Genomic DNA, 12056 nt, shown 5'->3' with positions numbered 1-12056 from the left:
GATTCCTTAGACTCTATTATTTTGTCATATCTGTGGCAGAATAAGCGCTCTAGAATTAATAAAATCCATCTCCAAAAATCTAAAAAAGAGGGTGGCATGGCTTTACCTAACTTTCGTTTATATTATTGGGCAGCTAATATACGTTGTGCTACCTTGGCCAACCCAAGTGCCCTAACTGGGTGATGATGGAGCTGAGCTCCACCAAAGAATTATCTATCTCTGCACTTCTTGGCTCTGCACTCCCTAGTAGTCTGCCCAGATCAATAGCTAATCCTCTTGTTAGACACACTTTGCATATATGGGCTCAGATCAGGAAATACTATGGTTTCCAGGGGTTTTCCGTTTCCAGCCCTATTGCTCATAATCACCTTTTTTTACCTATTACATACGATTCAGCATTCCAGGTTTGGTATAGGAAGGACATTAGACATTTTGAAGACCTTTTCATTGATAATCGCTTCGCTTCTTTTCAGCAGCTCTCTGTTAAGTTCAATCTGCCCAATGCTCCTTTTTTCAGATATCTCCAAATCCAACACTTTACTGCTCCTTTAATTCCTAACTTCCCTGAAATGCCTGCGAAAAATGCTATGGACCTATTTCTTTCCATGAATCCACTAGGTAAGGGCTTAATATCAATCATCCGAGATAAACTAGTGGCCTTACGACGGGCCCCCATGGATAAAATCAAAATGGCCTGGGAGCAGGATTTAAATATCTCCTTATCTGAGGAGAGCTGGGATTCAGTTCTTAAATCGGTTAACTCAACCTCTCTTTGTGCTCGCCATTGCCTTTTACAGTTTAAGATTGTTCATAGAGCCCATATGTCTAAATCTAAACTATCTCGATTCTACCCTAGCGTTAGTCCGCTCTGTGATAAATGCAAGAGGGGCGTAGCCTCTCTCATCGATATGTACTGGTTCTGTCCTAGCTTGGAGAAATTCTGGAAAGATGTCTTCACTACGTTATCGTGTATTCTGAATCAGCACCTAGAACCAAACCCCTTAATTGCTCTGTTCGGTTTTTGGGGCGAGACAGATTTATGTCTGGGTCCGACCAAATGCCGAATATTATCCTTTGCCTCTCTTCTGGCTAGACGCTTGATCCTCCTCAGATGGAGAGATGTTGCCCTGCCCACTCATGCTCAATGGCTTAACGACATCATGGCCTGTTTGGACCTTGAAAAAATTCATTATTCAGTTCTCAATTCGGATCTAAAGTTCCATAAAGTCTGGGGACCTTTTATCGAGTACTTGCATAACCTTCCTCTTGACTAGGGTCTTTTTTTCTCTTTGGTCCCTTGCTTTCAGCTCCTTTTTTTTCTGGTAGAAGGCATTATTACCCTCTGTTGCTGAGTGTATTCACAGTCTGGGAGTTTGGCTGTCCTGACTTATACTCTCTATATTGTGTTGTGGTTGGTCTGGAGTTGTTGTTGTTTTTTCTTGTGTTGTGGGGCTTGGGGAGGACACTAAGCTTACTTGTCTTTAATTTAGGTGGGTTTTTTTTTGCTAAATTCTCTTCCTTTGTAACATATTGTTATTGTATGCTTAATTTTGCACTGTTTTAATGTTCCTCATTGGGATTTGGGGTTTTTAATTTGTAAAATGTTCTGAAAAACTGATTAAAAAAATTTTAAAAAAAGGAAAGTACTAGTTAAGTTGGCACCCAATTCGTACTACTAGAAATATGAAAGTATGATTATGAGCTATGTAAAACCCTAAAATATTTATAAATAAAGCTGAGATTTCCTGAATGTTGTCTGGCCACAGGTAGTTTATGCATGGAAAAGTTGATTGAACACAGGAATAAGGTTGAAAAGAAAGTAAGAAAATTGACAAATACATATTATTGATCTTCATGTACAATTTGACTACTTTTTTTTCAACAGCTTCCCTCTTAAAGTTATTATTTTATGTACTTGTGGAAGATAATTATATGCAAAACTAGACTTCCAACTCTAAAAAGGCATTTTCAAAAATAACCACTCCAATTTTACGTATTCTGAATTTTGTGAATGATTGTTACATGTAAATAAAATCTCATGTAAATGTAGTTTTGTATGATATGAAGAATGATCTATGTTATATCCACGTTTCTAAAGTTCAATGTTAGTTGGAACATCACTGGGCTCTAATTAACAAAGGAAGGATATGACCAAGAAGGGTAAAGCTCTCCCAACTGTTGAGCACATCTACATGACACACTGTCATAGGAAAGCAGCATCCATCATCAGAGATCCTCACCAACCCGGCTACGGTCTCTTCTCACTGCTGCCATCAGGTAGAGGATACAAGAGCCTAAGGACTCACACTGACAGGTTCAAGAACAGTTGAATAAAAGGTGATAACTATACAAACTTTCCCCATCCTTGCAATATTCCTACAATCAATGATCACACTTTAAGAACTCTATCTCATTATCTCACTTTCTTGTTATTTATTGCTGTTTAAATATATTTACATTTGCACAATTTGTTGCATTCTGCACTTTGGTTGATCCTGTTATAGTTACTATTCTATAAAACTGCTGAGTATGCCCTAAAGAAAGTTGTTTAGGGCGACATTTATGTACTTTGATAATGAAAGTTACTTTGAACTTTGAATAGTTTTGTTGATTATCTGATAGGTAATTGATCAGAGAATTTTAGCAAGCTTGTCACTTTAGTTGTTGTTCTAGCATTGTTTGGAGTGTGAGGATGTCTGAGTAAAGGAAGAGAGCAGGGACACTCAGTAACTCGTTATATTGAAAAGTCCTTATTGAGATGTGTAGATAGCAAATTGGGAAGTAAATCACTGAAAGTATGAATTTTCCTGAAATTATTATATTCAAATTAATAGAAGAATTAAAATTGAAGAATTCCTGATTGAGGGAGAAATTCCAAGGAGAAAAAATATATTAAGGTTTTCTTCCTTCTTCTTCTTCAGCCCTTTACCTTTCTCACCCACTATTACCATCTAGCTTGTTCTCTGCTTGACCTACTGAGCTCACCCAACAGAATATTTCTGTTGCTCTAGATTTCAATATCTCCAAACCCTGGTGTCTGCAATAAATGGTTAAATGGAGTTTTAAAAGGCACGAGGATAAACTACTAGCAGCTTACTCCCTTTAGTCTTATTTAATAACTTTTACTTAGCAAAACAGAGCAGAATAGGTCCTTCCTGCCCTTCAAGCAACCCTTGCGACCCCGATTTAACCTCAAACTAATCACGGGACAACTTACAATGACCAGTTAATGCACCTGGCTTGTCTTTGGACTGTGGATGATAACTATAGCGCCCCAGGAAAACACAAGCATTCCATGGGGACCATGGACAGACTCCTCATGGATGGTGCTGGACTTGAACTCCAAACTCTGGCACGCCGAGATGTAACAGCCTTAAACTGACCACTGTGCTACCATGGTGCATTTCTAATCACACTTTGTGATAGAAACTCTATCAACATAAAGCTTCAGGCTATGCAATTGAACAAAAACAATACACCCTTCTGGGAGCTATGACTCAAATGTTGCTATTTCAAGCACATTAGCATGTTTCATTTGCAGTTATCCTATTTTAATGAAGTAATTAAGTAAGTGTGATAACATAGGATGTTTTTAGTGGAATTGTGACCAATGATTTTTTTTATATTGAAGTGCTTGCTGCATTTCTTACTGAATCATAAGACATGTCCCAAAAACCAAAATATTCACTCTCCTCATCTTCGAAAAGTCAACATGGTAGCCACTTCCACAGTCTCAGGCACGTTTGGCTAAAAGTGCAGAGTAAATGATCCATTCAGCTTCCTCCTGAGATCCCTCCCCTTCCATCACAAAAGCCAGTCTCAATTTGCTGAAGATGGTGTCAGGACATAGTTGAGAGAGTGGATGCAGGAAAGGCTACGGAAGCAGCGCCCCAGGAGGAAGTGTGAAGACTTGTGCTTCAGAAGCAGATGCCCCAACTTCCAAGTCCTTTCAGTACTGTTACAACACTGCCATCTGCCCACAACATGAGAAGCTTCCCAGATTTATGTTACACATAAATAATCAGATTAATCTACTCCTGCTACAGTAGCAGCTGCCAAATCAGTTAACTCTCATTCACCAGCAAAGTATGGAATCGTGGAGACTGAGAAAGCAGCTGTGAGTACAGAAAATTTATTAACCTGGGAGCACCATTGTTTTATTCAATGCCCTGACTGAAGTTGGAAGAAGTGGTAGAGACTGTAATGGAGGTGATTGGTATAATTCTAATATGCATGATAAGAAAGCTATGTACAGTTTGGAGTTGGTTGACCCAGGCCTTGGTACACCTACCACAATGTACGCCTGAAATGATGGATAACGAATGATTTGCATCCATGATCTCCCAATACTGTAGAAGACTCTAAAGTGGCAATTGTCAATTGTTGCTTGAACTGGTAGGACCACTTTAGGTGAATTTTTGCTCTCAAATGGTGAGGGCCTAGACATCATGTGTCTTGAAGTACAGGTGACTCATCATTTGTCAGAAGAAGCAGCCTGGGAGATGAAAAGTGCTGGCTGGTTTTCCTGTGAGCCTAGAAAAATAAAAGAAAATAGAAACTTGAGGAACAATGATTGCAATAAAATCCTGGTCACTACTGGAACCATGATGGTAATAATGCCCTTTCCTACTCTCAAGTCCACACCATTCACATGCACTATATTCTTAAATAAAAATTGTGAGGAAGTAAATAATCGTGTTGATTGTCATCACTTGACTGCATGCAGGGCCTCTGTATATAAATGCATTATGCAATAATAAGAATCATTTCATTGCTAGTAAGTGAAATATACCAGAATCGTGGTTCGGTGTCAAACATAAAGCACCATTTCAGACAACAAAGTTCAAAGTTTAACGTAGTTACATGTCACCACATACAACCCTGAGAATCTTTTTTCCTGTGGGCATGCTTAGCAAATCTATAGAACCCAATACAACATATTAGCAACCAGCAATTTACAAGACAATAGTGCAAGCAGCCATGAGCAATCAACAATTAGAGGAACTGTCATATGCGCAAATGTCAATAATTAAAGTTAAATGTGAGCATATGAAAAGAATCAATATTAGTAACTGAACAAGCAGAACAGGGAAGACCATTTAATGGATGTTGTGCATAAACAGTTAAGGTATCACACCTGAATGAGTTTTCTGAAAAGCTGATAGCTGCAGGAAAGAATCTTCTGAGATGACGTGTAGTCCTGGTGATCGTGGTCTTGTAGCATCTTCCTGTTGGCAACTTGGTGAATAGGTGACTACTAGGATGGGTAGAGTCAACAGTAATTTTTTCTGCTTTTTTTCTTCACTCTGACAATGAGCTGGTCTTCTAATGTTGGTAGCTGACAGCCAATATCTTCTCTGCTGAGTGGACCACTCACTGCAACCTGGACTTGGAGAGAGAGGAAGTGGTGGGAAACCAATGGTGATAAAGGTGGTCACAATACTCTCAATAATGGCTGAGTGAAAATTGATCAGAATGAGCCCTGAGCTCTTGTTTCTTAAATTAGTGTAGGAAGAACAATCTCTGCTGGGCTTTCCGAGTGATGGGCATAACGTGTTTATCCCACTTCGATGTATTGGTGATGGTAGACCCCAGGAATTAGAATGATTCAACCATAGACGCAGTAGGCCATAAATATCCAAGGGGTGCAGGTAGGGGGTTTTCGCCAGAATTAAACAGAAGGGATTTTGCAAATGCTCTACCAAATTTTACCAAGTGCTTGAGCTTTACATGAAATTTAACTGTGAAGTATAAAAAAACAGAATATCCTCTGCAATAGTGACTCTAGATCCTGATCATAAGCTGGTCTTATAAATTGCCAGTCAGTCTCATCTGTGGTTTAACAGCAATTTGTTCATATCCTGGTAAACCAGTGCAGGAGATGCTACATCCAGTGAGGCATGTACAACTTGCCTTATGTCATTATTATGATCAGTCACCCACCTCCCTGGAGGGCAATATTCACTAGCACCATACCTTGTTTTCAATAACTCCAGAAAAGTATATGGTGAATGCAGGGTGGGGGATGAATCTTTGGCACTCTCTGGAGGCCTGTGGAAGGTTGACCTTTGAGTACTTTGAAGAGATCAACAGATTTATAGGTGTTAAAGGGTTATCAGGAAAAGACAATGTTAATGAAGGAGAAGATCAGCTACTAACTTCATGAATGGTGGAGCAGGCTTGAGAGGTCATACTGTTTACTCCTTTTTCTAAAGTATGAGTGTTTGGCACAGTAGGAGAGCACATTTAAAAAGAAACCAGTAATGGGTAGGAAACTTGAAGTAATGGTTAATTGTGTTATTTTTCCCTGGGCATATTCAATTCTCTGAACTTGCTAGTAAATATGCTTTAAGTCTGCAAATAATAGCTACCTAATTATCGAAGATGAGTCAAGGAATAACACCTTTTTCCCGTTACACTTCAACGTTTATATGATGCTTCATCTAATTTGTGTGGGAATTGATCAAACCTCCCACAAATAGGAAAAGAAAATTTTGAAAGAGGCAATTCAGAACTTTAATGTTAGCACTTTAATTATAATGATTTTTTTTTTCTGAGGGAGCTATTTATCCAAAGTGTCAGTTGCAGGTTTGCAGAGATGTTTCAAACCAATTAATACAAGCCCATGCCATCACAGTGATATAGGCTGAGAGAACAATAATAACTAGTCAAGCCTTCACTAGGGAGGGACATTTCATCTCTAGTGTAAGTCTCACAGGTACTGATTTTTAACATATATAAGTAGTTAGTCTGTTTTGCTCTAAATGTATCAACATTTTCTACTTTGGCAATTAAACTTTATTCTCTTTCCTCTTCACTTCAACGAGAGTTAATAAGCAACTGAAACTGTGCAGACAGCAGTATTTTCTACAGCAGGTTTGAGCAAAGAGAAGGAGAGTACAGCACAACAGAGTAACCAAGTCAGAAAAAATTAGGTTGTGCAGCATACTGAGGCATTTTCTTTTTTAGCATATATTAGCAGTTGCACATACACAAGTCAATGTGTGTATAGCTATCCAAGATGTAACATCACACTTGAAGCAAATTCAGATACAAATTGTAGAAAGCAGGATAACATTTTTCAAGCTTATTGTCATGGTTGTACAGTGCTGTAAACTGAGAATTTTTGCAGGGTCTATTATGGATTCAAGGCCTTTATTGTCTGATTCCTTTCAATTATCAGTTTGACAGTTTAGTGTTTTCTTGCATCTACGTTCAAGGACCAAAGTGGCTAATTGTTAGCAAGGAAAGACTGAAAGCGTACTCACAATATTTGCAAAGTGGTTGCTGAGTGTGGAGGAGCTGAGCCATTAGGAGAGATTGAATAGGTTAAAACTTTATTCCCTAGAATGTAGAAGATTGTAGGGAGATTTGATAGATGCATACAAAATTAAGAGGGGTATAGACAGGGTAAATGCAAGCAGGATTTTTCTTCTGAGGTTGAGTTAGACTACAACTAGAAGTCATGGGTTAAGGGTGAAATGTGAAAATTTTACAGGGAACGTGAGGGGAAACTTCTTCACTCAGAGGGTGGTGGGATCTGTCGACCAAGCTGCCAGCACAGCTGGTAGATCTGATTTCAATTTCAACGTTCAAGAGAAGTTTAGATAGGTACATTGTTAATATTGTTAATATTAATTCTTTTATAAAGACAATGGAAAATACCATAATTTCTAAATAGGATTAGCATTGTGACTGCTTACTATCTAAATACTGATGCACACCCCAGCTCTGTGAAGATTGAAAATGTATCAGCTAATAGAATCTTCTCACTGCTCTTGGATTGTAAAAAATAATTTGCTGCTTCATTTGGCAGTGAAGGCAATCATTATGTACTTTTTTTATTACGGGTGGGGTTTAAAAAACATCGAGGGGCAGCACTGCATGCCAGTGACAACAAAATATTTGCACATTTCATCCCCGGCACATGTGCCATAGGTTCCTCGCCACTGTAGAACTGCATTCATCCAAGCACGTTGAGCAAATTCCATTAAACTTCTGATTTCTAGAAGTTATAGAACATAGACCAGTACAGTGCAGTAGGGGCTCTTCAGTCAATGTTGTTGTGCTGACCTTTGAACTTACCTTAAGATCAATCTAACCCTTCCCTCCCACATAGCATTTTACTTTTCTTTCATCCACGTGTCTGTCTAAGAGTCTCTTAAATGGATCTAATATATCTGCCTCTACTACCATCCCAGCAGTGTATTCAGTTCTCTTACCACTCTGTGTAAAAATACAGCCTCTAACATCTCCAATATATTTTCTTCCAATCACCTCAAAATTATACCCTCTTGAATTAGCTATTGCCACCCTAGGGGAAAAAAGGCACTGGCTGCCACTCTATCCATGCCTCTTATGATCTTATTCAACCATATCAAGACACCTCTCAATCTCCTTCGTTCCAAACAGAAAAAAGCCTAGTTTCCTCAACGTGGCCTCATGCTCTCTAATTCAGGTAGAATCCAGATAAATATCTTCTGCATCCTCTCCAAAGCTTCCATATCCTTCTTTTAGTGAAGCAACCAGAACTGAATATAATACTCCAAGTGTGGTCTAACTAGAGTTTTATATTTCCAAGATAACCTCATGGTGATTGAACTCAATCCCAATTCTAATGAAGGTTATCACATCATACAACTTTTTATCCACCCTATCAACCTTCATGGGAACTTTGAAGGATCTATGGTCATGGACCCCAAGATCCATCTGTTCCTCCACACTGCCAAGAAACCTGCCATTTACCTTGTATTCTGCTTTCAAATCCAATCTTCCAAAATGAGTCACTTCCCACTTTTCCAGATGATTTCCATCTGCCAGTTTTCAGACCAGCTCGGCATCCAATCGATAGTTCATTGTAACCTATAACAACCTTCAAATATCCACAACACCAACCTTTATGACATCTGCAAATTTATTCATCCATCCTTCCACTTCCTCATTCAAGTCAATTATAAATACTGTATCAAAAAGAGCAGGGGTCCCAAAACAGATCCCAGGACATCTAATTGCAGGCAGAATATGCTCCATCTACTATCTCCCTCTCCCTACTGTGAGCAAGCTATTCTGAATTTATGCAGTCAGGTTTCCTTGTATACCACATGCCTCCTGACTTTCTGAATGAGCAACATTGCCGAACAGCTTACTATAATACACATACATCACACCTATCACTCTATCTTCATCAATTTGTCTTGACGCTTGTTCACAGCATTCAGTCAGGTTCATGAGCCATGATTGGCCCCTCTCAAAGCCATACTGACTATCCAGAATCTAATTATGCTTCTCCAAATGCTGGTAAATCCTGTCTCTAAGAATCCTTTCCAGGTCTTTCCAGGCAGTAATTTCAAGATTACTACCCTTAAGGTCCTGCTTCTCAGCTTCCTTCCTAACTTCCTGTATTCTGCTTCCAGGACCTCCTCCCTTCCTAAGTCTTATAATCTTGTTATCAGTTTATGACTGCCACTGGTGATCACCCTCATTTTGGAAGAACATCACCTCATGTTCTGACTCAGTAGCCTTCAGCTTGAAAGCAAGATCATAGGTTTCTCCAATTTCTGGTTATTTTTCCTCCTCCCCCTTCTCTATTTTCCTATTCACCATTCTGGCTTTCTTTTAACCCCTTCCCTTCGCCGCTCCTGCTATTATCTCCATCTGGTGTCCATCCTCCTGCCCTTTCTCCCATGGTCTGTTTTCCCTTCCTATCAAATTCCTTTTCCAGCCCTTTATCTTTTCTATATATACTCTCCCTGCTTATTATTTCACCCCATCCTTTCCTCACCCACTCTCACCTGGCTTCCCCTATCATCTGCCAACTTGTGCTCCTTCCCATCATTCCTCCTCCTTATTCTGGCTTCATCCTCATTCCTTTACAGTCCTGATAAAGGGACTCAGCCCAAAATGACGACTATTTCTCTCTATAGATGCTGCCTGGCCTGCTGAGTTTCTCCAGTATTTGGTATGTTGCTCTAAATAATAATGAATTATTCATTATTCATGCAGCTGTCTGTGAATTCTTGAATTAGATCTTGTAAGTTAAAGCCATTGTCAAAGGCAAAGTACATTTATTATCAAAGTATGCATACTATATACAGCCTTGAGCTTCATCTCCTTACAGGCAGCCACAAAACAAAGTAACTCAATAGAACCCATAAAAAATACTGTTAAACATCTAACATACTGAAAGAAAACAAATCTTGCAAACAGAAAAGCAAGCATTCAACTGAAGTTCATGAAAGTGAGTCCATAGCCACAAAGTCAATCATCGCTGCAGCCGATCAAGTAGCCCACTAATTATGGGCCACAGCCTCAGTTCAATACAGATACAGGTAAACTTCATGGAGTAATGGGCTGAATCAGCCCGTCTTTTGCCTCTGGCTCCAACACACTGACCTTTCAATCTGGTCCGCTGTTTAAATCATCCGATCCTCTGGTCATTCCTCACTCTCGGACCCAGATCCTGCTGCTCTGGTACACTCCTGGGCCCAATTAGGTAAGTAATAAAGATGAGATAAAGCTTAGGAGTAAAAGGAAAATTAGTTGCTTAAGAGAAGTCCATGATTTTCTTCTTCTCATGAAAGTAATCATTTTGGCATTGAGAAGATGCCTGGTAAACCTAATAAATAAGCTAACTGGAGGTGAACACTTCTCTACAGAACTCAATGTTTCAGACATTGATTGCCAACAGTGAGCTAACTTGGTGTACCAAATATATTGGAGTGAATGCTGTCTCAGTTCCTTGAGGTTAAACCCATTAGTATCATCCATTTCATTCTCACTAAATTGCTACAACTGCCAATATTTCAAGATTAAATCAATATGACTGACAAAGTAGCCAAGGTCTAGTGGGAACTCTGTGGAAGTTAGACAATCAACAGCTTTTATAAGATCTACACATTTGTTTTTGTTTTAATCAATCAGAGATCAGTAATATGAACATAGTATCCATTCCACATAAGCTTATGATGCAAGATCTACATGGAAGATTTACATAAATTCTAAATGCACACATGATGTTCTAATCTCTCAAGTGAAAACTGCTTCTGGGGGGGAAAGACTACTTCAAAACAATTTCTATTTCTGTGAAACATAAATAAATTAATAGATGTGGGAGCACTTAGGAGCAGAAGGCAGCTACTTCACCACAATTCAGCTTCATGGAACAGCACAACAGTCACGAGTGCGTTGTGGTGATAAGAAAAAAACACATGTAGAATTAGCCAAAAGAATTCAATAAGAAAGCAGAGCTGTCAGGAAATCTTCAACAAGGACCAATCAACAAGAATCAAATTGCACATGAAAACATAACGGGTTTATGGATGTTTGATTTCATAACATTTGAACCATATCAATCCCAACAATGGTACTAGTCTTTGATTCTCATCTCTCAAGATATTAGGACTTGAAATCACAAATGAGACATAACTAGATACCAACTATGGTTTGGAGAAACTTCTCTTCTTCTCTGGATCAGGATGCTTGACCTTATCATGCTCAAAAGAATTCAGATTATCTATTGATTTCAAAAACATTACTTAAATTGAAGAAAAAGAGAACACTGAAAAGAAAATTGGAGAAGGCTGAACAAAGTTTTAAATTATATACATTTATCATGAAGTATCTACTGACATGATTATCAAAGCCCAAGGCAATACTTATTTTACAATGCTGAAAAATGTACATAAATAACTTGGTTTTGTAGACTGGGAATCTATCACAGGATCTCAATTTTAATCAGTTGTTTATAAGTAATTAAAATTGATTGTTAAGCTGCGGACTGTTCGTAAATTTGCAACAAAACAGAAAATCAATTAGTGAACAAAATCTGTTTTAACTTCAAAGAAGTCAATACCACATAGAACAACAAATATTATTACATTACGTTTTGGTATATGGATGTGTTTTACTTATTATGATGTTACTTTATTATTGTTTGATTCATAACAGAGAAGGAAAGGAACTTTTGCTATTATAAAGATTGAATTATTGAGTAGGAATTGGTTTAGGTCATGTGAACTGTGATGATTGATGCAACCAGCATTTCAAGCATGGATATC

General features: G+C 38.5%; 1 long non-coding RNA gene across 1 annotated transcript; it reads right to left on the bottom strand.

The window, feature by feature from the left end:
- Window positions 1-3529: 3529 nt before the first annotated feature.
- Window positions 3530-10603, bottom strand: LOC132392211 (uncharacterized). Its single transcript, XR_009511446.1, has 3 exons — window positions 10393-10603; window positions 5138-5383; window positions 3530-4533 (listed from the first exon to the last, which is right to left on the bottom strand). It is a non-coding gene; the product is annotated as an uncharacterized LOC132392211 (long non-coding RNA).
- Between the last annotated feature and the right edge of the window lie 1453 nt (window positions 10604-12056).

This window comes from Hypanus sabinus, chromosome 4, assembly GCF_030144855.1.
Source record: "Hypanus sabinus isolate sHypSab1 chromosome 4, sHypSab1.hap1, whole genome shotgun sequence".
Classification (NCBI taxonomy): domain Eukaryota; kingdom Metazoa; phylum Chordata; class Chondrichthyes; order Myliobatiformes; family Dasyatidae; genus Hypanus; species Hypanus sabinus.
The sequence above is the reverse complement of the archived record's forward strand: the minus strand, read 5'-3'. Positions and strand labels throughout refer to the sequence as shown.